This window comes from Lithobates pipiens, unplaced genomic scaffold (genome assembly GCF_037356315.1).
Source record: "Lithobates pipiens isolate NorthernLeopardFrog02 unplaced genomic scaffold, aLitPip1_a1.2 Scaffold_25, whole genome shotgun sequence".
Lineage (NCBI taxonomy): Eukaryota > Metazoa > Chordata > Amphibia > Anura > Ranidae > Lithobates > Lithobates pipiens.
In genome coordinates, this window is record NW_027507787.1 from 209,523,142 (window position 1) to 209,550,228 (window position 27,087).

The following is a 27,087-nucleotide window of genomic DNA, read 5'->3' on the forward strand; positions in this document are numbered from 1 at the left end:
ATGTCATGTTAATCTACTTATTTTCATGAATGGTAAAATTATAATTATATCCTTAAATTATAAACATTCTAGCACTTTCCTCTCTGCTGTTAAGTGTATATGCATTCAGTAAGTTTGAATTATATTTTCCGTGCACAAGATGGTACTCCTGGGTTCTACCACAACAGAGTTGCAGGTGCCCCAGAAATCATTTTGGCCAGAAAGCATTTTGTTTGTCCAATAGTGAAACTGAAACCATTGACGTGGAGCACAGATCCCATCTATTTAGTGCAGTTGACTACGCTGTACGTATAGAAACGATCCCAAACATCTCCTGCAGTCACAGAGCAATCCCCCTTCGTCTTATACAGCTGACAGCCTAGCGTGCTTTCATGTTCTCCTATAAAACCTATGTCCTTCCTTTAGAATGTATTGAATAGTATCACTGTGGTGATGGAGTACTGAGCTGTGAATAGAAAATGGGTCTCACATTGCTTTCTCCATGTTTATCTGTTCAGTGAACTGTTTGCCTGGTATTTGGAGGGCTTGGAGAGGAGTAAGCTGTGTTGAATGACAGCACAGTAGAAAATCTCTTATCAAACAGCCAGATTAATGGGAGGCTGTATACAGTTTACAGGTGACGCTAAAAGCGAGATAATCGTTAAATCATGTGCAGAGACTCCTGATAAGCGAGGCTCGCTTTTTATCACTTTTATGCAGGACGAACATGGCTATTCTGATTGTTTTTTTTTTTGTTTTGTTAAAGCTTTAAGTATAAACATTCCTGTGGACTATTTCTAAAGGTAATATCTCATTACTATTAGTAAATTAAAGCATTCACATATTTGTCAGAGTCCAAGTGCTCAGTCCTTCATTGGCTTTTCATTTTATACATCTCCCTTCACAGGCAAAGTGTCCATGCTACATTAGCCGCATGTGTCAAATGTATGCATATATCCACTGCCCAGGTAGTAATTCCAGTATTAATTGATACATGGGGTCTTGCCATCAAAAACAGAGATGGAGCAATTGGCAAGTATAAAAAAAAGCAAATGACAAAAGAGCCCATTGATACAGGGCTTAGACTTGGGTACTCGGCACACTCGTCATACGTGTCAAGTGCCCCATGACATCCAGAACAGAAGGCTATAATGGAGCCAAATGCCTTTTTTTCACAGCCAAGCTTTCAGTGCTTGTGTGCATCATGTAGAACCAAAATAAAGTGGCTTATGGCTTCAGGCTGTAATCTTTTCTATAGGGTATTGGGCTTTAAATTATTTGGTGCTGTCATTATTTCTAGTACTTTTAGTGGGGAAACTTAAAAATTCTCTGGCCAAAACAGCAATAAAGTCCTGTAAACGCGTGCAAACATGTATTATTAATAAAAAAAAAAAACAATTATCCAATTCATGATGATTTAAATGTGTTACCAAGCATGGTGACTACAGAAAATTTCTTGACTCCAGAAACCATATTTTATTTTCAGGGAAGAGGGTGCCCCCTAAAATTATAGTGGGTCGTTTTAGGGCTTTGATATATATGGTACCTAAAGTTCTTTAAAAATACATGCATTGTGTAAAATACATGCCATACCAGGAGTCATGGGGTTCTGCTCATTGGTTTGCATTGTGCAAAGGAAATAGAAATGATACACAAGACCAAAAGGGCCAGGCACATGGCTGCATATGATGTACTTGGAGTAGAGCTATAGGCAAAATATATTTTTTTTTTCATTTTTTGACAGCGTAAGGGAGAGTTGTAATCCCAGGCAGATTTTTATTTTTTTGCCATGTTTGTCCCATTCAGGAGATTTCCCTTCACTTCCTGTCCCATAACCAAAACAGGAAGTGAGAGAAAATTCCTTCAAAGTAAGGGAATTTCTTGGGGACCAGGTCACCAAAACTAGTGTCCCCATTGGAAGATTTCCCCTCTATTACTTTTCTGGGGACAACCCAAAATTTGGGATGTTCTTTTACTTTTAATGAAATGGTAAACAGGACAAATGGAGAGGATGAATCTCCCTAAGAGGGGCACATACAGCAATAAAAACATGACAGGTGTTCTTGTTCATCTCCAAGTTTTGCAATTCGTTATAATTTAATGTAGGGAGATTCTCCCTCTCTGTTTGTCCAGAGGACCATTGTCCCTGAGAATGAAAGTGCAGAAAAATCTAAACTGTGGGCGAGTTTTCCAATGGGGGAACTTGTTCTGGTGACACTCCATTGAAGGTGCTGCACAAACAAACCAAACCAAAAACAATGTCAATCTGCCAAATGTGTTGACACAATTGATATTGTTTTAGGTTTGTTATACAGTATAAGTGGTAAGATTTTATTTATTGTGCTGCACCTTTCAATTGAGTCCTTGAGCAATAGGGAACGGTTACAATTTTTTTGGTAGTGTGGGTAATATTTGACTTTTATTCTGGTAACAGATGTCAAAGAATGAATTTCTCTTACTTTGGAGACAGATGGCATGGAGATGGTAAAAAAAATAAATGGAATACAGTTTTTTTTTAATATTATCTATTTAAACATTAGATATACTTTAAAAGAACCTCAAAAAAAATTAGCTGTCATTATTGACCCCCCCTCCCCCCCTTTAAGCCATTTGCTGCCTGGCTATCATGCCAATTTGATGACCTCACTGCATTCTTGATATGTAAGCTTGTTCCAGCATGAGCATGATCGGCACAGAACCAGAAGAACAGTCAGCAAGTCTTTCATGGCAGCCAACATATCTTTCTTACGCTACGAGTTTCCATTAAGAGGCTGCCTGCATTGGTTGGCTTTACTGAGCACAGTGCAGATAACCTCAGTAGGTCTGCTTGAGATGCTTTGCAGAAAAGTGAAATGCACATGTGCACAGTGGAACTACTTATGGTAGGGTTCAGTGATCTCCATTAGCAGCAGGTGGATGACGCCTCAAACAACCTTTTAAATGGCTGCCTACATGTGCCCTAAATTTGTAAAATAAACGTTACAGTTGTAATGGACCTATTTTACAAAGCAATTATCTCTAAAATTGTCAATAAAAAAAAAAACAAAATCATAATTTTCTGTGATAAAAAATATGGTGTCTCCATAGCGCTGATTACAATATACACAGAGATGGGAATCTGCATGGCCTTTCTTTCAGTGTGACATGGTTGCATGGTCTGGATGGGGGGAAAAGATGCAAAAAGAGCATCCTGTTTTTTTTTTTTTTTTTGAATGCAGTAAATTAGAATAATCTTTTATTTTTCAAACTCTTACAACCATATGAAGCAGATCTGTCGTCCTACACATGATTACATAAAAAAAAAGTCAAAGTTGCTCCTCACAGGATTGTTTTTAGGTCTGGTGGATGCTTTTAAATATTTGCATGGACTAACAAAATGAATCGTCAGGTAGACACTGTTCCCCCTACCAACCAACCATGCCAACAAGTTACAGGGTAAAATTAAGTCAGCAGCTATAAAAATTATAGCTGTTGACTCTTAATACAGCCACTTACCTGTCCCATTATCCAGCACTGTCCTCACCTGGGCAGTTACTAAACTTGTGTTTGGTACCCGGTGCCGGCACCTTACCTGTAGGAAGCTGACTGCCCGCTGCGTATATGCAAGGAGTGCTGTGCTTTGTAAATGGTCCTACAGTTTTCTCGGACCTGTGACATGTCCCAGAGAACTGCCGGGGGGGGGGGGGGGCTTGTAGGCAAACTTCTTCCCAAATTGCATAGGCGATCAAGTGGAAGTGAGTATATGTCAAAACCAGGTACTCTTCCCTCCCAGAAAATTAGGTGCCAAATAAGACTGAGGAGGTGGGGAGGAAGGGGAACAGCGTAACTTTCCCCTTTGGATAAAGTTCTGCTTTAGTAAGGTAGAATGGAGGAAGATGGGATGAAAGCGGGTATGTAGGGCACACGTTTTTAAAGGTTGTCATATTCTGAACTTATTAAATCATCATTAAATCATATCCAAAAATGCAATATATTGGAACCTACCATTTCTTAGATTTGTGACTCTATTTGTTTTCTTTATTAGGCTTTTTTTTCCCCCTCTGTTTTCACCTGGTGATCTGGCCAGTAACATACCACCTGTATTGGGGTGCCCCCACTCTGGATGAATGACCACAGAAGGCACCTTTGGACAGCAGAATTAATTGTCAGCCTGGGGGAAGGGGATTTTTAAATGTACTAGCAGATTAAGATACACTAACAAATTGAAGATGGACTCCAGCTAACACTTTATATTCGGTTGCAACAAACCGCTTTTTCATTTTGGGGTAGAGGAGTTGCATAGAAGCTGATCATTCTAAGCGCACCTCTGGCAATGTTTTGTCTCATTCCTGTAACTGATGCATTCTGCTGGAGAGTTTGTACTGTTGAAAAACAGACTTACTGGCCAGATCACCAGGTGAAAATAAAGGAATGAAAACCTAAAAAACAAAAAAAACCACACAGGCATCAAATCTAAAAATTGGTAACATGCAATATAATGTTTGCTTTTGGGTTTAAAACCACCTTAACAAACTGAAACTGAACTCCACCTAACATTTTATAAGCAGATACAGCGAGCATTTTTTTTGTCCTTTTTGCAATAAAAGTTTTACATGAATAAATAAAGCTGACCATTGTAAGCATCCTTGTCAGTGGCAAAAGGTTTGTGCCAACCCTCTACTGCTACTGAACAGCTTGGTCTTAAAATAAGTTGAAAAATAATACTAACTAGATCACCAGATGAAAATAAAAAAAGCCTAAAAAATAAAAACATAGCAGCCACATCTAAGACTTGGTGAGCCACAATTTAATGCTTGTTTTTGGGTTTAATCCCGCTTTAATAAGGTAGAATGGAGTACGATAGGAAATGACTGAAGGGGGTTTGTACGGCACACAGTTTTCAAAAGTTGTCACATTCCGAACTTATTAAAAATGTTCCCCAAATAGCATAAAAAAAATGGAATGGGACGTTTTTGGTGGTTTCAATATTAAATCAATTTGAATTATCATTCAGTCTTTTTTTGAATTTTGTTTTTTTCTGTAAATGGGAAATGACATATTTTGTTCAAAGCAGAAAGCGTCAGCTATCATTTTGATTGGCTGCCATGGGCACTAGAGTCACTTTTCACTCTTCTCCCTTATTTTAATAAAGTCTACCATCCTTTGTGAGAATATAGTAAAACTGAAACTCTGGGTCTCTTGCCCTCTGCCCAGTCTTATTCGGGCATTGCTGTAGATGGTGTTGTGGTTGAGAATTAGGTTTAGCTCGACACCATAGTGCTGCAGGCCCCCTGAGTAAAGAAGTGTTAGGGATTAGTGTACAGACGTGTCAGTGTTTTTTGTAGGGTGAGCTCGACATTCTCAGTATGTGGAATGCTGAGTCATATATACCCGCGCTGCACAGGTCGTACCCGCAGGGGCTGGAGCCCTGTGTGATAAATATGTATCAGCAGACCTACATATTTATCACAGTAGTTTCCTTAACTATGCCTGACCTCTGTTATTCTGTACCTGCCCCTAGCCATTTATCTTTTATCCATTTTATTTTAGTACCTCTGTCATTTTTGGAGTTGGTACATGGATAAAATTTGAAGGTTGGAAACTAGGCTATTTTAGTTTTTGCAATAATAGGAAAGTTCAACTGGGTCTAACAAAGTGTTAAAAAGTTGACATGCATTATAAATAGTTAAGGAACAAACCCTTTGTATGGCACCTCAAATGATTATGACCCCCCAGAATTTTGCAAGAAAAAAAGGGTAGAGATGATGGACTTTGTTGGCCTGTGCAACTGAAAGCTCCCTCATTCTGTGAAGCCAACAACATGAAGTCAAGGCTACAAAATAAGTCTCAAAATGTACATTCCAATATTTAAAATAAAGCCTTAAATGTGTACAGTCTAACTGTTTAGGGTATCAGCTTTTTTCCAGGCAGAGTTGTAGAGCACCAGTCCACCCCACTCCCATTTTTGGCAATTTAGGAACCCGTTTTGCTTATGTTTTTTGTAGTTGCAGTAGAGGTGTTCCTGGACACACCCACTTAAGTTTTTTCAGCTCGTGCCTTTAAAGCATAATATACATTACACTAAGCGCTACATAAACTGTTGGCGCTATATAAATCCTGTATAATAATTGCACAGATTCTGTGGATTTTAAGGTGTTACTTAGATTCAGGCATTGCTTAAAGCTAGCCCCACACAGTGGTTTTATACGGTCATCCCATCCCAACTAAAGAGCACACATGGAAGAATCTGCACTGCTGGCTATTGTATCCCTAAATATGGTAGTCCCGCCAAACATTCTATCAGATGTAGTTACTGTTCGGCTGATTAACTTTTTTCCACCCACCATAGCCTTTTTTTTTTTCAGTTCAACTTTTGTTAAGTTGGGTGGTTTGGCAGGGACACCCATGGTTAAAATTTTGGCCAATTTGTCAGGAATAAGCCAAAATTTGTATGGACTACCTTACCAGCATTTAATCAGGCACAGAACTTGTGTAATTTATGTGTTGGGTTGAAAGGAAGTCCTATATGCCCACTTTAGGCTCCTCTTTGTGTCTCACATACTAAAATCATGATGTATTAAAGTGTCAAACTAAATTTAAGGACTTACTTTACCCCAGCCACCAGTCAAATTCAAGCCAGCCTTGGATGTCTGAATGCGACTGGTGATATGGGAAGCCAAGAGAGTATATCGCACAGCACGTGATTTATTATTAAAGACCCACCCACCTATCTATACCTCCCAGCTTTTGTTACAGCACAAAGTATGGGTTAGGAGGACACACCCCTGCCATGCTGCCAATTACATAGACTGGGAAAAATTATTAAAAAAATGATTGGTTAAAACCACAAGAGCTGTTTTTTTACTACTGCTTTATCTTTATACTCTATACGCCATTACAGAAATTAATTTAGATGCTGAATGGAAGGTTTGATGCAATGTGACACTTTTGGTACTTAAAGAGGAACTTTACATAAAATGTAAACTGTTTGGAAACTGGCACACCTCTTATTGTGGAAAAGACATACAAAGGTTGAGCCACTTGCAAGCACGTTTTCCCCAGAACTTTTGTGAATTTCACTTTGAAAATAAAACCCACTCATGTACAGGGAAATAAAAAGAAAACGGTATGTTTGCTTGATGTGATTGGCTGATGCAAGTCAGTAGAACTTCCTCATTCACTAAGCTCTGGGGCAAATCCCTTTGCATAGTGAGCAGTCTGTTTGCCCTTAGTAAATCAACCCCACTATGCAATACCAGTTTCTTAAGCTTGGTACACGCTATAGATTTTTTTTATTTTTGTTTAACCCAGCGGGTCGAACTACAAAAAAAAAAAACTGGCAGCACCATTGGCTGAGAGCGCTAATTGGGAGTCAGTCGGCTGCTAGTTTTCCAGCATGCTCGTTTGACAGAAGCCAGCCAAATGGCGGACTTCTGTCAGGTAGACTAGCAAATTACTAGCAAATATCTCCCGGCATTCAGCCCGTGTGTACCCGGCTTTACTGCCAGTTCAACAGTTTTAACGTGTTTCAAAGTGAACGAACTCCCATGCCTGTACAGGAGCTGCATCATCTTGATGTGGCCAATCAAGATGCAGAAGATCCTGAGACTGGAAGCAGACCGGAAGGGTCTCCGCACCAGTGAGGAAGCGCGTGCATCCGCTTTGGTGGGAAGGATATTGGTATAGTTATGCTTTAAATAGTGCATTTTTATAGAGGTCTATATCAGTGTTTCTCAACTCCAGTCCTCAAGGCGCTCCCGACAGGTCATGTTTTCAGGATTTCCTTCAGATGAAACAGCTGTGGTAATTACTAAGGCAGTGAAACTGATCAAATCACCTGTACAAAATAATGGAGAGCCTGGAAACATGACCTGTTGGGCTGTCTTGAAGACTGGAGTTGAGAAAAACTGTTCTATACAACAGACCCGATATAGAGGGACAACCTATCCCTATGTAGATGTATGGCTGCTTATACAACAAATGGAGCTCAAAGAGCATTTAAGTACCCATCCAGTATCAATGGACCTGGGGCACATGAAGTGATTTCACTGCTGTCCCTATTGCAGATGATCATATTATAGGATCCTATTAAAGGATATAGGCTCCAAAGGACACAGCCTTAATTCAGTAAAGTAACATTTTACAGAGCTTGTCAGGGCCCAGTAATAAATTAATATTAAATCCTGTATATGCTCAGTCTGTGTGAATAACTATCTGCTGTATGCAGGTGGAGGGGAGCTCCCAATGCTGGCTTTCTACTGCAGAGTCTGAACCTAAATGAAAGCTACTGACACTCGTCAGTTACTGCATGAATTTAAAAGAATGAATACAAAATGCTCAGTCATACTGTTTTCCACACAGCATATTTACTTTTAGATAGTCTGCAGTAAAATCTAAACCTGGGTGTTTCTGGGAGTCATCAAACATCTCTTCTATACAGCAGAGTTCCCAGAAGCTGCAAAGATTACCAGAACTTATTTCCTCTTTACTGACTTGCCTCTGTGATTGACCTGCATATGGCAGACTCCAGAGACCCATTGGCTCAGAGATATTTGACAACCGGCTGCATATATTTTTAGTAGTTGTGTAGAAACATATAAAATGAACCCTTCCAGGCGGTAAGATACAGTGATGCCAACATTAGCATTAGGTATCCAAGAGATGCTGACAGAATGCAGCGGGATGAGCTAGGGAACTGGAACGCGAACAGAATATGACTGCTGTGCATGGCATGCAAGCTGTTTTCAGCTTCCATTCTATATCCCAGCCGTTCTCAATCAGGGTTCTGTGGGACCTTGGTGTTCCACCAGAGGTTGCCAGGGGTTTATTTTGCTGTTGCTGATTTACCTCCCATCTGAGGGTGCTGCTTAGTTCCAGGGCCAACACTATTTGGCATGGCAGCTGCATGAACCCAACAATCCTTCTAGCTGTCTGTAAGGGGGTGGCTGACTACCCATGTAAGGGGTATTTTTCCCACTGACCACCAAATATTTTTTTTAGCAAGGATTCCCCAAGACCTAAAAATGAATTCCCGGGGCTCCTCTGAAGTAAAAAGATTGAGAAAGGCTTCTCTAACCTGTTCTTTCTAATTCAATATACTAAAGGGGGCTTACTTAAAGAGCATAATTTGTTGTACTTTGCCTTTGGGTGAAGGAAACTTCTGCCAAGGAACAAAAATGCAGTTCTCAAAATAAATTTGCTACAGTCTGTATTGCAGTGCTGTAAATGTTTCATCCGCCCCCAGCTAGGTGATTTTTTTTTATTTAGATTTTTTCTACCAGGTTGAGACAGACACCCCTAATAGGAATACTGCTCATGTGTGAACATAGATTGAGCAGGTTAGAAAACCTGACCCAATCTTTATTCTGCTCTCATGGCAGGGTCTGCCTATGCAGCTTCAGGCTGCGCTTCCAGGAGCGCTGGGTGCAGAAGAGCAACCAGCGCCAGTGTTATTGGGGCGCCATTCAGATAGTGTTGTGAAATCACTCTCCTGGAGGGCAGAGCAATGTACATCAATGGGAATGGAATAGCCCCAGCACTGCATGTGTTATATTCAGGTCAGCGCAACACAGGGAAATACTTGACAAATGCACGTGTGTATTGAACCGTTCAGCTGACTATATTTGTTCAGACCCGCTAGTTGGGGAAGCGCTTAGCAGGAAGTAAAATGTGCTCATGGATTGCCCCTTAACAAAAATGTAAACATAGCCATAGTGCAATCTGAATTTCTCATGCGTCATATATTTTTGATGTTGCGATTGCTGATATATTTTAGATTACTATAAAGTCAATATGAAGAATACTTTTTCTGCATCTAGTATTTTCTGTAATGATGGGGAAAAGACAGGATATTAGATGAAGAGTCTTACTGGTGCAGGTTCTCTGCTGAAATATTTTTCATGTCTCAAAAAGTTGCTGTACCTGTATACACGGTTGACCAGTTACAGTAAATTCCTTTTAATAGGCTCAGTAAGGCAGTGCAGTGGTAAGTGCTTTAACCTATAGCAACCAATCTGATTTTATTTTACTGAGAGAATTTCTGGTTGGTTTGTGCTATTGCACTCTGCGCTCCCTTACTGAGCAAATCTTAAAGGGTTACTCCACCTTTCTGGCATGTTTGGTATAACATGACTTGGCAATGAAATCATAAATTTAGTAAATTGTGTATCTTGTTAGTCTCAAATCATGCAGGCTATTAAAGTATCTGTTGTGTCCAGTAAAGAAAATAGTAAATATTGCTTTTCTTGCGCGGTTGTTGTAGAGATTTGGAACACTGTATTTCTGTATTCAGATCCCTGGGCCATAAGCATTGTTTGAACCATGACCAACTGGTCATTCAAAAACCAGTAAAAGGCATAAAAAAAGAGAGATTCGGTGATTAAGACAGTCTACTTTTATCTACAGGCCTCCCTTATCTGCATAGGCAGTTTTTTGGTAAAATAGGCTGAGCAGATTTGACCAAAGTTGATTAATGCCCTTGCTATTGCATTTGATGGTGAGAGGTGAAGAGTAACAGCTAGCAATCTTTTAGCATCGTCCTAGGAGTTTCCCAGTCACGCTTCATGAAGTACGTAAATGGCCTACACCTATAGCAAGGGCATTATTCAACTTGGGTGAAAGCTGCACAGCTTGTTTTTTATCTACAAGGGCCCCCTTATCTACCAAGGCTTTTTTTTTTTTTGGTAAAGATGAACTTGGCTTCTAATATTTTTAGAAGGTGTATTTTGCTGCCTGGCACTAACATGTTTGTAATTTGGTGTTCTTTCTCAAAAACTTCAAAGCAGGTGAATTTGGTGACAGGTTGAGTGGCACGACAAGATGTGGTCCACATACAACACTGCACCTCATATTTGGCCTGCTCTTGCATGTAGCTTAAATCACCTTTGGCCAAAAAAAAAAAAAACTTGGTGGGAATACCCCAAAAAAAATCACACCTATAAACCCAGACTTAGACTTGTACAGATCAATGACTAAGTACGAAGTTTAGTAACTCGTTGCAAAAAGATTTCACCTTTTTCTTCATTTCAGAAAAGGCAGGTAGCTCCAACTGTGCTTTATTAAATAAGGCTCAATAGCTTTTTCCAGGGATTTAAGTAGCTCTTTTTCTTAAACCTCCGGAACTGCAATATCTGCAATGCTGAGGATACTCTGGGAATACGCCTGAGATGTGATTGGTGATCTTTTTTTAATCCCATTTGTTTCTTTTTTTTTTTTTTTTCTGTAGCACAGTAGACTTTTTTTCCCCCCTCTCCACAATGACCTTGCTAAGTCTCCACTTAAAATGATCTACACTTTTATGCGTCACATCCCGGATCCGCTTTGCCAAAATGACCTGTCGCTAAAATGCAAATGTCACTGTAAGTTATGTTTGCACATAAAACAGGCACTTTGCAAACATGGTTGGCCGTGTCCAGGCCCCCTAAATTCTAATTTTTAATTATTGCTTTCTCCATAAAAATATCACTTGTCTAATACCATCCTTCTGCGAAAGCTTTTATTTGTTCCCAGCAATGGGAATTTATCTTAGATATACTTATTAAGCATCTGTAATTGAGCAGCTCAAGCATGCCATTTGAAATGTAGCAAGTCTGTTCATATATTTGCCCTTCAATATTGTGTTGACCAATGTTTATTTTATTATATTCGCATTAGTAGAAAATGTGATTTGGGAAATTGCAAGAACATTTAGCAGCCAATCAATTTTTACCTTTGCAGAATAGACAGAACATTAAAAGAGGACATCTTATGGATTACTAGGAGTTTCTGGCACATTGTGCCCTAAAATGTACTCTTTTAAGCTTGTTTATAAAAGAGCTCTGCTTGATACCAATCCATATACAAGATCTTCTTTACAATTCCTGCTCAACTCTGTGCTGTAATTTAAAAAGCATTGGACACGTACACAGTACACTTGTGCATGACCCACATCAATTCAGATATCCAGTGATATATGAATTTCGTTGCTCAGGGTGCTTGCTGCATGCTTATAAATTTTGAAGCCTCCGTATTCTCAACCAGCCTAACCTCAAAAGATATCATGAATATTTCAGAGGCAGGAGAGCCTTCTAACGCAGATTCGAGCCTCAGTGACGGAAAGCTGGAGAAGGGGAATCTCAGGGCAGACTGTTTGGCAAGGTGATGTGTGTGCAGATTAGACCAGCAACGCGTTTCCAGACTCTAATTAAATTGCTGGTCATGTGCTGATTGTATATATGTGAGCGTGCAACTGCTTTCACAGATGATTGTGTCCAGGGCTTTCTAGCCATCAGCTGGCACCTAACCCCTCACCTTCACATCACCCCCCACCTCCCCAAAAACACAGTAAATAAGTAGTAACAAAAGGCTGCCAGAATACGTCTGCAGTACTGAATTCCGAACAGATCCTGCATACTGGCACTGCCAATGAGTGGTTCAGACTGTGACTTAATACAGAATAGAATCTTTGCACATTGCCTTATCTGTAGAAATTCTATTCGTATCCTATTTTCTGTCCTCAATGGATGGTTACATTAAACTGGCTCATTAAGTATTCTGCTTAAAGTGATGGAGAGAGCCACTGCGCCTATCGGGATTTACCCAGCGATAAAAGATTGCCCATACTAGTTCATTTACTCCTAAACATTTTTGTGTTGCTGGTCATAGCTTGCCCAGACTTAATATTTTTTTTTATTGTGGTATTCTCTTCATTACCTGCAAGGTGACAGGACAGCTTGCAAGTCTGCACAGGTACAGGCTCTATGCTAACCGGAAGATCAGCTGCAATCACCTTGTCTTGTCTGTGATCTATATAGCTCTTTATTTGGAAGCATATATAGATGTATATATTTTTTTTTTTTATTGAATCCTGATGTGACTTAAATAATTGCAGAGCTTTTTTTTTTTTACTAAACTGGAGAATTTTTTTCTTTTTTTTTTTCTTTTAATCAACTACTGGATGGTTTATATTTTATGATCTAATCAAGAAGGCGTCATTTACCAATGCTATCTATAAGCAATATCCACTCTGCATAACGGAAACATGTAACCCAAGCTATATATAGCAGTCTACTGCTCTGATATTGCAACCTGTCTCAGTGCTTCTAGATGATGATGGCTTTCTGAAAGAAAAATAAGCAAAGGCAGTTTGGAATCTAGTAATGGTACAACAATTTAGATGTAACAATCAAATGCTAAATCCTAGATCTACAGCAATAGATTGGAACAGCTGAGCATTACTTGTTACAAAACTAAGGCTCCTAATAAAGATGTCAAGTTAATGAAAATGCAATCATATATACAAGGAGACGGAAGACAGCCTGAAGACAATTAGGTCTTACCGGAGCGAGGAGTAGTTACAGGAAAAAGGGGGGAGGGGGGGGGCTTACCTTATGTATCCTTAAAAATAAGTAAATGACTGTGAAGTTCTCCTTTGATGCATTTCTCTAGGTTCAGTTCTGCAAGCCTACTGGATGCAAAGGATGTTCTGTGGCTCCGCATCTGCTGCAGTGCTAGCAATATCCTTGGCTTCCTGAGAGTTGGTGGCTGTTATATTAAAGCAGTTGTCTTGGGTTATTAAAACTTGTTTGTTTTAGGATCTTCTTCTTTTTTTTTCTTTTTTTTTTCCTTCTTCTTTTTCCTCTACGAAAAAGGGGGGAAATGCCTGGAGGAATGATTAGAGCATAAACACAAATGCTGCTTCCATCTCGAAGTCACCACTCAAACTGCATGAAAACCATAGAGATTGTGCTAAAGCATTTGTAAGGGAAGGAGTGCCACCTTGTGTTCTACAAAGTAAAATTCTACTCCGATTTGCTACATTGTTACCTTTTAAAATTCATTAGGTAACTTCTTTTGAGTGCAAGAGAAGTTTGTGCATTGTAATAAATATCCTGTGCATCTGGTGAATTAATTGCAGATAATCGTTCAGTGTTATTTTTGGTAAATTATAGATCCTTTTTGAATTTAGATCCTATATAAAGACCAAATGTTATACTTCCAAAGATAGCAGGTTTTTTTTTTTTTTTTTTTTTTGTATATTCTAGTGTTTCTTAACCATGGTATGCATGCCCTTCCCTGAACTGTTTATAAGAGTTTAGAGAGATTATAATTATTATAATATTAATATTATTATTATTATCATATTATATAATTGGAGAGATATAATTTATTATTAAAATGAAACCTTTATATTTTTTTACTAATTTAAAATAAAATACATTTCTTTGGAAAACATTAAGCTATCATAAAAGTACTTGTATTTGAGAGTGACCCCCTACCAGTTGTTAAGTATAATGCTGCCTTTGATAAGGTAGGGGGACGTCGCTTATGCATGTTTCATAGTTAGTAAGGTTGAATAAAGACACCAGTCCATCCAGTTCAACCTGAGTGAGTGTCTACAATTGTCCCTATCCCTGTACATCTCATTGGTTCCTACCCTCAAGGAGCCCACAATCCAAGGTCCCCATTCATATACTAGGGCCAATTTTGGACAGAAGCCAATTAACCTACCTGCATGTCTTTGGATTGTGGGAGGAAACCGGAGTACCCGGAGGAAACCCACGTAGGCACAGGGAGAACATGCAAACTCCAGGCAGGTAGTGTCCTGGTTGGGATTTGAACCAGCAACCCTTCTTACTGCTAGGTGAGAGTGCTAACCACTACACCACTGTGCTGCATTTATTCATTTGAGCTGTAGTTGAATAATATAGATACTACTCAGTCTATAAATGAAAGCTAATCTATTATTTTCTATGTATACTCCCTAATTTAAACCAGCAACTGGTCAAATAATTTAGCATGATGTAGATGGTAACATTTTAATTTAATTAATGCAAAATGGCTGCATAATTTCCATCCTAAGTCACCATGCACTGGTAACATTTTAGCTCCCATTATATCTCAGCATAAACATTTTAAACAACTTCACTCTCTCAATCAACAGTGAATATTTTCACTCTTATACTTGCTAGCATTAGTAAATAGACAGGAAAGTAGATCATATTTAATTTAAAACCTATTTACTTTTTTTACAAGTCTTCAGGTTCTTTAGTTTCCAGGCCTAGGCAAAGCATGTGATACACCCCAGGAGTCTTCAGAAGGGGAGAAGGGGCTTCTGCAGCTAAGTACACCTTCCTGACTGCATGCCTGAGCTAAGGGCAGATGGATTTCAGGAAATAATGCAGGAATAAAGAGTAAATGCTACATGAATTATCTAACCTTACTCAAGATGGCCACAGCCAGAAATGCTGGTGGGTGTTTTTCAAAGTGATTTCTCAGCCAAATAAATCTTTGAGACATGGATTGACGGATGAGTTAGATTGCTTTTGAAAAAAATATGAATTAAATAAAATTTTTGGTTTGTGGTGCTCAGATGTGGTGTAATTACGCTTTAAAATGGTAGTTAACCCACTTTTTCATCTTTAACCTATAGGTAAGACTGTAATAAGGCTTACCTGTAGGTACTGTGAATATCTCCTAAACTTTCAATGGTAAGGAGATATTCAGAATGTATGCAGCCAGTGATGTCACTGGTGCATGCGCTCTGAAGGTCTGGCATACCGCACTGGACCTTCAGAGCCTGTGCCATAAAGGGTGGGAGTGACATTATCGTGCCCCCGTCCACTCATGTAGCCGGAGGCCGCGTACCTGGAAGGAAGACCCGGTGAAGATGGAAGCCCTCTCGCCGATGGCAGAGCAACGCTGGAGGGCTTGGTTTTAAGGCAAGTCTCTCAATATGTGTTAATATGCAATGCACAGTAGCACATTATGACATTGCCTTGCAGGGTTTTTTTTCCCCCATTTAAACGTGGTTTGCTACTTCTTTAAATAGGAGCCAAATAAAATACTCCTAAAAATTTCAAGTGAGCAGTTGTGTTACTTGTCTTTTTTGTTTTCGGGTGTATCCTGTAGAAGCAAATAAACTTTTTTGAGCTTGAAGTATAAATTAAAAGCTAGCCATTGCACAGTATGTAATTCTACTGAAAGTTTGCCCATTAAATGTTAAACAAATTCTTTGTTAACCTCCCTAGCAGTATTCCCGAGTGTGTCTTGGGGTGAATTTTCAGTACCAGAAGCGGTAACCCCGAGCCACACTCGGGATCACATTGCAGGATCCAGGTACACTTACCTTGTCCTCGGGATCCTGTCTCAATGTCTCCCCTCTGTGTGTGCGAGCCGTGTCCCCCGCTTGATTCGTCACAGTGCTGTGCTCCTTTCCCTGCGAGCGTTGCGAGGCATGGGGACGGAGATCGGCGCCAAATTCAAATAGTGAAAAACACACAATACATACAGTACACTGTAATCTTACAGATTACATTACTGTGTCAATTTATTTCACATTCCCTTTTGTCCCTAAGTTTTGTCCAGTGCCCTGCATGCAGTTTTATATTATAAATACTGTTCTTTCTGCCTGAAAACTGGAGATTGTCCATGGCAACCAAAAAGTGTCCCTTTTCATCAAAAGCGGTTTAAGAGCAGCTAGAAAAACAGCGGTAATAAATTGGAATCACTTGCAGAATTGAGCGATAGTGATAGGTGGGGAAATCCGACATCAAACACTGAAAGTGTGGACAGCAACAATTCTGCAACTGAGCAATTTCAGTGTGTTTGATTACATTTGAATATATTTTATTATTATTATATTTATTATAATTTATGATTTCATGTTTCAAACTTTATCATACCAGGGATGTCTACTAGACTCTTGTTTTGGACAGATTTAAGTGTGTTATTCCTAAGCATTAAAAGGCCTACAATATAAAACGCCAAATTTCCATGCAAAACATTGTACCGCTTTGAGCAGTCATGGGGAACGTGGGCACCTTTGGAACTACATTTCCCATGATGCTCAACTACATTGCAGAGTGCATGAGCATCATGGGAAATGTAGTTCCAAAACATCTGGGGTGGCAAGGTTCACCATCACTGGCTTTCAGCACCAAAAATCTGACATAATCATACCGCCAGGGAGGTTAATAGTATCCTTCAGCATGCATATCTTACCTGATATTTTAGACCCTCCTTTAATTTTTTAGAACTGCTGTCTTCTGGTTTTAGCATTACCCTGTGCTGGCTGGTATGTTTGATATGTTTTGTGTGTACAATAGAAACCACCTTTGTGCAGCCTGAAGAAGAATTCCACCTATCAATCCACGAGTAGCTAGAGACAGAGCTGTGACTGTCCCTCAATTTGGAGTGTTGTCACACCCTCCCAGTGGATTGATGGGTTGCATCCTTGTAAATCTTAGGTCTCGATAAATGATTGCAACCAAAAACTGGGTTGACAGGTTAACTTTAACAGACTGTGTTCATTTCAGACACGGGGCTCTGCTAATTAACTCCCTCTGTTATTATTTCATTTATCCTGGCTGAACTCTTTAAAAACGTGCTGTGGTGCTGATGACGGAGGTGTCCAGAGTCAGGATGCAGAAGCTTTTTGTTGCTTAGCAACATGTAAAACAAGGGAATTCAGAGGATTGTGTCTCCTAAACTGCTAGAGGGGGAAAAAAGGCCATTGGATTGTGTCATGGAGATCTACCCTCTCACTTTGTCTGCATGTTTTTCATGTCACTTAAAATATTAAATAGCAAAATAGTAGGACAATCCAACTAATGTTAAATTTTTTTTTGGTTTTATTTTTTGTGTGGGGTAGACTGTAATGCCCCGTACACACGATCGGAAATTCCGCCAGCAAAATCCCATGTGAGCTTTTGATCGGATATTCCGACCATGTGTATCGGACTTTTGCTGGAGGAATTCTCATCAGCAAAAGATTGAGAGCAGGTTCTCAATTTTTCGGCCGGAAAAAGTTCCAAACGGAAATTCCAATCGTTTGTACCAATTCTGACACGCAAAATTCCTACGCATGCTCGTAAACTATTTGACGCATGCTCAGAAGCATTGAACTTAATTTTCTCGGCTCGTCGTAGTGTTGTACGCCACCCATTCTTGACGGTCAAAAGTTCAGAGAACTTTTGTGTGACCGTGTGTATGCAAGCCAAGCTTGAGCGGAATTCCATCGGAAAAAACATGCAAGTTTTTTCCGATGGAAAATCTGCTTGTGTGTATGGTGCATAAAAGTGCTTCTCAAGTGCACCCATTGTGCAAAGGGTATAAGTGCAAATATGCTCTTACACAATAATGCTATCGCCATTATTATCTATGTGGTCACCAAATCTAAGAGCGGCAAAACATCACCCTGATATTTTTGTGGCAAAATGTAGTTCTTTGATTTATAAGATATACGCTATATTAAAACTTGTATTGGGATGCCTGCGTTTACACACACATGGCGTCCCAGTCTTAGTCCGTAGGGTTCAATATTGAGTTGGCCCACCCTTTGCAGCTAACACAGCTTCAACTCTCCTGGGAAGTGCATCTATGGGAATGTTTGCTCATTCTTAAAGAAAAGCATTTGCCATGCACTGATGTTGGCTGAGAAGGCCTGGCTCGCAGTCTCCACTCAAATTCATCCCAAAGGTGCTCTATCAGGTTGAGGTTAGGACTCTGTGCAGGCCACTCAAGTTTCTCCACTCCAAACTTGCTCATCCATGTCTTATGGGACTTACTTTGTGCACTGGTCCAAATACTTTAGTAGGGGATTTTGGCATGGGGTTGCTTTTCAGGGGTTGGGCTTGACCCCTTAGTTCCAGTGAAGGGAACTGGTAAGGCATCAGCATACCAAAACATATTGGACAATTTCATGCTCCCAAATTTGTGGGAAGTTTGGGGATGGGCCCCTCCCTGTGCTAACCTGACTGCGCACCAGTGCACAAAGCAAGGTCCATAAAGATATGGATGAGTGAGTTTGGCGTGGAGGAACTTGACTGGCCTGGACAGAGATGTGATCTAAACCCGATGGGATGAATTCAAGCAGAGACTGCGAGCCAGAGCCTGACCTCGCTTTTGGAAGAATGGTCAAACATTCCCATAGACGCAATCCTAAACCTTGAGGCCACCATCCTTGTGGTCATAAATTACAGTTTAAGTGCATTAAAGGTAAAACAGGACTACGACCAAAAATATATTAATGCATAGCCCAATAAGAGATAAAAACAGCTTTTGCTGCCATTTTCATCTTCAATTCAGAGATTCATCCTGTAGTACTTTTTTTTTCTGTTGCTGGAGGTCCTCTGATGACCAGAGTTGTTCAATTCACCTTCTCTGAGTTCAGGTCATCTTGGACTGCCACATCCTGTGAATAGACGGTGAATGCAGAAGTAGTACAATGATGGGCTCATCTTTGTCATTCTGCACTCTCCTATCAGCATGCTTCTTGTCAGCACATGAGCTGATTGGCTCCTTGTGCTGCTTCATCCTCCCACACGCCAGCCTTGCTATACAGGGACTTTACGTGTCTGATTGGAGGTCATATTCAGGTGTTACACTTTAAAATTTATATATTGTGATTATGTCTTTCCTTTAGGTATTTTAGGGCTCTTGTACATTATCTGAGCTGTGCTGAGCCACAAAGATCAGAATTCAGGCGTACTTAGAAACCAATTATCTATGTGCCCTGTCCATCCACAATGCTGTGTTAAGATGGGTCGCGGTGTCCTGTGAAGAATGCAGACATCCAATTTTATTTAAAGCCAAACTTCATGACAGCTGCATGACACCTCCTGGATTTATCTCTATTATTTACATCTAACAGGTTTATAGAGCTTCCTGAAGACCATTATCGTCATAGTTCCTATAACCCAACGCTGGACCTTCTGGTCTCGACTTCAACGGTAGATTCGCTGCAGCTGCTATGTCTCCCTCTCCCCTCCTCCTCCTGCCCAATCACAGAAGCCTTTGTATTATGTGAACACATTCACAAAATACAAAATCTTCTATTATTGGGCAGCAGAAGGGGAGGGTCGGGTATGGCTGCTTTGTGTGCTTCTCTCCTTTTTGGTAGCTCAGAAGTGTATCCTCCGCAGAGCCCTAAACCTGTCAAATATAAATAATAGGGATAAGCCTGGGAGTTGTCACGTGCCTCCTTGGACCTAACTCATAGTGTGCCTTTTTACAAAGGAGATGAATTCCTGGAATTCAGCTTTATTCGTTGCACTGTATGTCACCACAGCGCGTCACAACAAGCTGTGGTTTATAGGCTTTATTGAAGCATACATTTCTGACACTTCAAAAAGTAAACACTGACTTGTGTTGTAACAACGCAAAGCACCACCCCTGCAAAACTGACACCAGCCCACACACATTTTTAGCATGCAGGCTGGTGTGAATAAATCCTAATTGAAATCTTTACTTTTTGCTTTTTGTTATGCATTTGTTTAAACAAAATATGTTTTAATTTTAGGCTGCAGCCAGCCTTCATTCTGTGACTGCCCTAAAATCTCAAATATTTTTCTTTCTTGCAGCCATGGCGACAGTACAGTATTTTGTTTTCAAAATTTCCATTGCACTTTTCACAGGATTAAATCGCTTACTTTCCCAGAAATGTGCATAGAGATAAGTTAACTTACATTCATACTCAGCAATAAGAGCTTCTACATTGGTGTCGTACTCCATTAAGGCTGGTTCACACCAAAACGCAGTGTGGGAAAGGCATGTGAACGCAAGGCACGTGAACGCATTGCGCTTGCGAGAGTGTGCGGGTACCAGTATATTGTTATTGGAATCTCATTTGCAGATCTCCAACGCAACGCATTTGCGGGGACCAAATCGCATGGTATCATAGTACCATTTGGTTTAGTGCAATGCAGTCTGAAAAAGTAGTGCTTACACTGCTTTTTTTCTATGTTCCAGGGCATTTTGCTGCCCGTTTACAGGGGCTGCAAAAATGGTCCATGCAGGAAATGCATACTTTCTGGTGTCACCTGAAGGACAGATCCATGCTGTCCAAGGGATTTCAAAGCAGCAACATTTCTTCCGCTTGGTAGTGAGTTTTAAAAAGTCTTGGCAGGGCTTTTATTAACTAACCTCTGATAGAACCTGGTAAGAATTCACTGAAAAGTTAAATGGAAACTCTTGCAATGAATATAGTTCAAATGTAGGGGATTTCTAACAAAACTGACAAAGAGGAGGGGAGAGAATTGACACCACCTACTGTAACATTTATTAAAACATATTTATGAAATGAAAAAAAAATTTTTTCCTGTTCTCTCTGCTCGCCTCCCACTTTTTTTTATTTATTTATTTTTGGTTTACTTCTACTTTTTCGTTCTACATTCGCCCACTCCCTTCTCTTTTTTTTTTCTCTCCTTTTTGGCTGACCATCTTGGTCTTCTTGTCCCATACAGGTTCAATGTGACTTATGATATCAACACTCTGTGTACTGATTTGTTATTCTTCTTACTGATCAGAGATGAACTCCAGCCACAACGTCACATCTCCACTGATTGTTTTACAGTGTCTATTGGATATCAGTGCGCATTATTGTTGATCTATGTATTTGGCTATCTTTCTCTGTACCCACATTGTGGACTTTTTGCTCTGTACCAAATGCTTACACCAAAAAAATAAAAATTGAACAGCAATAAATATGCACTCTCCTACAATGTATTAAAAAGTGTAACAAGTCTCCAGCAGGTAGTGACCTTCCAGGTGGTCAATGGTGAGTAGGCTCTCTGGGTGGATGGAACCAGGGAGTATACCATGGCAACACCAAGAGGAGCCAACGGAAGCAGGAAAGGATGAGAACCATTGTGGACCAGTGGTGGCTCCTACAGGCACAGTGACATTACCTGTACGTTGCCAGCCTCTTCCGAGCACAGGGTGCATTTCCAAAGCCTGTAAACATAGGTCCTTCAACTGCCAGCTAAAAGTGACAGTTTTTTTAAGTGGACTACCCCTTTAAAGTGAACCTAAACTCGAAAGTTAGGATTTGCGCTCTAAAGGGCCTGTTTCACATGGGCTTCAGCTTGTATAAGAGCATTGTGAACAGCAATGCATTTGCAGAGCTTTCAGGAAGCTTTGTTGAAGCGTGTAACCACTTCAATACCAGGCACTTAGACACCTTCCTGCCCAAGCCAATTTTCAGCTTTCAGTGCTGTCGCAAATTGAATGACAATTGCGCAGTCATGCTACACTGTACCCAAACAGAATTTTTTATCATTTTGTTCCCACAAATGGAGCTTTCTTTTGGTGGTATTTGATCACCACTGCGATTTTTATTTTTTGCACAACAAATAAAAAACAAATTTAGAAAAAAAACTTTTTTTTCTTTGTTAACATTTTTTGTAAATTTCTTCAATGACAAGCACTGATAAGTGGGCACTGATGGACACATATAGGCGGCACTGGTTATTCATGGGTGGCACTGATGGGTACTTATGGGTGGCACTAATGGGCATCACTGTTTTTAGTGTGCCACAGAGGTGCCAGTTAGTTCCCATTTGTGAGCACTGATTGGCATATGTTGGGCATAAATTTTCACATGTGGATGGCCATGGGGGATATACCTGACCATCCACATGCTGGGGGCTTCCCTGGTGGTCCTGGCAGCTTCCCTGGTGGTGGTCCAGTGTGGGCATCCGAGGTGGGCTGTGCCGATAAACAATCGGCGCAAACACCCCCTTCACCCCCCGATCACCGGCTATTCCAGTTTACATCGTGATCAGCCATGATTGGACATGGCTGATCACGTGGTGAAGAGCTTCCGCCAGAGGCTCTTTACTTAAATCGGTGTAGTAGTGTGTCAGCCTGACACACCGCACCACTGATCGCCGCGATGTGCGCCCCCATGGGCGAGCGGCGGCTGTTATCCTGCAGGACATCATGTGATGCCCAGTCAGGATAACTGAACATTATGTAGTCTGATAACAGACTACATAATGTGATTTGAGTTATTGTCACAAAAGAAATGTAGCAGAATATATTTTGGCCTAAATTCATGGTGAAAGATTATTTATTTGCAAAACCGAAACAAACAAAACGTCTGTTTAAAAAAAAAAAAAATACATTCAGTCTTTTTTCATTTATTTAACAAAAAATAAATAAAAAATCCAGAGGTGATTACATACCACTGAAAGAAAGCCCTATTTGTGGAAACAAAATGATATAAATTTAGATTGGGTACATTGTTGCATGATGCGGAATTGTCATTCAAAGTGTGACAGCGCTAAAAGCTGAAAATTGGCCTGGACAGGAAGGAGTTAAAAATAACCAGTACTGAAGTGGTTAAACGCTTCAAAAAAGCTTGCTGTTCACATTGCTCTTTTATACAAGCTGATGGCTCATGTGAAACAGTCCTTAGAGGGTACATATACAAATATTGATTGTGACTATGTGTACCCTGAAAGATCTTTTTACATTTTATTCTGCTAAATAGAAACTCGCTTCTTGTGCCATGCACATCATAGCTCTATAGCTATGATTAACTCCTGCGCTGCCTGTAAACTCTTCCCTTATGAGCTGCCAGCAATCACCCCTATCTGTTCCCACTTGAATCAATCTATTTAAAGTAGTGTATATGGTGAGTGCAGCACCTTACATAGCTGCATAGCTGCAACGTGAGGTCATCTAAGGCAGCTTTTTTCAACCAGGGTGCCCAGGCACCCTGTGGTGCCTTGAGGTTTCTTCAGGGGTGCCTTGGCAAAACACCTAAAAACGTATCAAAAATTGTATACAAGCCAGCGGGTGGATGAAGCCTGCCTTTTAGTTACACAAAGCCATGGGTTTTCATTATGTGCCATGTGCACTGGGGTGACATTAGCTGACTGATGGCGAGAAATTAAGGGAGAAGAGAAACATTGGAATACTAGTCAGTATTGGTTTGCAAAAGTGTATTTGTTTTGGAAGAATAAATCACCTCCAGCTTTGGGTGTCCAACGTGCGGCTGTTGCTGCATTGTGTACAGCTATTAGAATAATAGAATTTTTTACATTTTAGAATGGGGTGCCTCGAGACTGTTCATAATTTTAAAGGATGCCTCAACTGAAAAAAGATTGAAAAACACTGATCTAAGGCACCGTGTATGTGATTGCTAGTCGCACGAGATTTGAATTGAGAATTAGTCCTTACTGAGCTGCTCACTTTTCTCTTTAATGTAGAGGAAGCTGTACCTGAGGACCTTCAGTGCAAGGATCACCCTGCTTCATTTGTTCTGTGCTTACTGCACCTAAAATATTCCCCACCAGTGATCAGATCACTAGTCATCAGGGGCATCTTTGACATAAGTAAGCAAAGCCCTGCTCCTTTATAAAGTTGGCCATCTATGCAGAGAAGAAGAAGAAGCTATAATGGGGAAAATATTAGGTGCAGAAAGATTATGTTCGATTTCTAGGTCTGTCTGAATGATTGGACTATCCCACACACGATTGGACTATACAACGGAATGATTATGTCGGACCTATTCTGCCGGAAAGTCCGGTCATGTGTACGTGGCATTATATGTAGTACTGGTGACTAGTATTTTTTCATCTGCCTGTCTTATTTTTTTTTCTTTTCTTTTTTTTTTTCTTTTTTTTAATACAGGACAATTTTTGCCATTGAAACTGTTATCATTTCCTCAACATTAAATGCAGATAAAATTATTTGTGATTTTGTTCCAGTAGGGTGGGTGTGATATTTTGCTTGACACTGGTGGCGTATATTCACTTGGACTAATAAAAGAAAAAAAAAAGAAAAAAAATCACCAAGCATAGTTGTTGATATAGAATCCTCCAGCATGGTGAAAAATCTTCACCAATTTTTCCCATGTTTTAACACTGAGTTTTTTTTGTCTTCGCTTTTGAATTGACAGGGTTTTTGTCTGTATTCATAAAAATATCTCCTAGTACATCGCACCCTTTAGGCCATTCAGCTATAGAAGCTTTAGTAACATCTCCAGTAGCAATGTGCTGGTTCGTGAAAGCAAGTTAATTTAAAGAACTACCATACAGTATATGAAACCAGCCACTTTCACCCTTTTGATATGACATTTTGCCTTGCCACTGCCTTATCCGATAATAACTTCTGCTATCACAGTTTTCACACTTTGCTTGACTTGAAAACCTTCTCCGCAAAGATAGCTTGGTCAAATAACCGTTGTGCTTACAATTACATCTCAATAAATATTCTTGCATCCCGACAAATTGTGCCCTTTCATATGCAAATAAGATAGTCCCTTTACTACACCAACGGATTCTGACTCTCTTCTGCACTGCAATTTATATTTTAATGCAAATCTTTTTTAATCAACCCAACTTTTTTTTCCCCTTTTATCTTTTCCCGTAAAAGTACTCGAATGTAAGTGATCCTTGGATCCTAGCCAAACAGAACAATGCAGCCTGTTCTTCTTTGACTTTCCTACAAAATAATATTTCTTTAAAAGTGCAAATTGAAACCAACAGAAGCTGATTAAATGGCTGCGACCAATAACATCCTCATGTTAAATGAATTGCTAGTTCGGATGAGTCTTGCCAGTTATACAGTTAAGATAAAGTCGTTTTTTTTTGTTATGTTATAAAAAGCATTTGTTTAAAATGTAATTTGCTGGGATATAGAAAGAAAAAAAATTATGTTCACATTTTTAAAGATGTTCTATAAGCAAATGTAGTATCGTAGTTAGAAAACATAACTCCTAAATAACCACAGTTTTGGTTGGGTGTCTTTTTTTTTTAACAAAGCTGTAAAAATGCATTTGCTAGGATGGGGATTGCCAAGAGAGTTACAAGTAATGCGTTTGATTTTTTGGGTTGTAGAGGAACCTGCATTTCGGTCCTCTACTGCCTTAGGAAGCCAAATTGTTTTAGCCCCTTAAGCCCCCCCCCCTCCCCCCCCCCCTTTTCCTCCCTCTTTCCAGCTACATTTTGTGTAGTAATACATTCTGTTGCAATGTACTATTAAATGTTGATGTGTGGTATTTTGTGTTGCGTCAAAGCTGGTTTATTCGGCCTAGTTTTTTATGCCTTGATTCTTTCTGAACCCCTTGCTAACATGCTAACATTTTTAAGCATCACTTTTGAGTTTTCTTTACATTTATTATTTTTAACTCTGTGACGTCATCACTTGGATCTTGATGCAAGCAGTGAGCGGGCTCAAAATGTCTTAATGGGCGAATGTCGGTCTGGAGCAGTGGGCATTTCTAGGCAGGTTGACTGCCTTAGCTTATGCCCACATGTGATGCTGAGTCTCCGTGATTGAAGGAGTTAAAAGACAGTGAATGAAAGATGCAGGCCGGGGACAATAAGGCTGGAGGAAAGGGCTGGATGTTGGCTATCCTCCAGCCAGGAAATTAGGTGGACTGCATCTGACTTTGCAGTTGGAGTGAACAATTTCAGTACAGGAGATGAGTGTACAGCTTTGCAAGACTTTAGGCAAGTTTGGAGTTCAATTTTAAAGTGACATTGTCAGAAGGGAACCATTGTGGGTTGCCTTTGTTGGCCTAAATTTAAATTTTAGTTGCCTAGCTGGGTCTGAATTTTTTTTCCCTCTAAATATAGTGCACAGCATGCATTGCACATTCATCATCATTCCCACTGTACTTGTTCATTGGTCAGATTTCATGAATGGGGTTTACAACCACTTTAAGGTACTAACAAGAATAGTGGAGGGAAAAAGGGACAAGGTAATCACCGAAGCACATTTCCTATTCTTGGGCCAATAAGTATTAGAGAGAGAAATGTGACTTGTGTAAGGCCGCTTTCACACTGGAGGCGCTTTTTAGGCGATAAAGGGCTAAAAATAGTGCCTGTAAAGTGTCTGAAAACGCCTCCACTGCCACCCCAATGTGAGAACTCGAGTGCTTTCATACTGGCGTGGTGCACTTGCAGCACGGGAAAAAAGTCCTGCAAGCATCATCTTTGGGGCATTGCGGGAGCAGTGAATACACCGCTACTAAAACGCCTATGCCATTGAAATGAATGGCCAGTGCTTCTGCAGCTGTGCTTTGCATGCACCTTTAACACTTTTTTTCAGGCACTAGCAGGAATTAAAAGCACCCCGCTAGCGGCCGTAAAGCACAGCTAAAACGACATTAAAGAGCCACTAAAAATAGTGCCTCTTTACCGCCAACCCCCCGCCTCCGTGTGAAAGTGCCCTTAATGACCAAAAAAAGGGTAAGACTTTATATATGCTTTTCACCACTAACTGTATGTACTGAATTCAGGAGAAGATTGCTTTATCAAGCAGACTATGGATTGTATTAGTTCACCAGCATAGACTGATAATTAAATTTCCGGCTCAGAGCATGCTAAGAAATGGTGGGGTGGTTTCCTGCTTTTTATT

General features: G+C 40.1%; 2 protein-coding genes across 2 annotated transcripts in view; one reads left to right on the forward strand and one right to left on the reverse strand.

The window, feature by feature from the left end:
- INSYN2A (inhibitory synaptic factor 2A) overlaps positions 1-13,653 on the reverse strand; it is a 64,403-nt gene extending 50,750 nt beyond the window's left edge. The window contains exon 1 of the mRNA XM_077455511.1: positions 13,323-13,653. The gene's annotated coding sequence lies outside the window, so the exon portion shown is untranslated. The remainder of the gene's footprint in view (positions 1-13,322) is intronic.
- Positions 1-27,087, forward strand: part of DOCK1 (dedicator of cytokinesis 1) — a 613,707-nt gene that overhangs the window by 358,407 nt on the left and 228,213 nt on the right. The window lies entirely within an intron of this gene.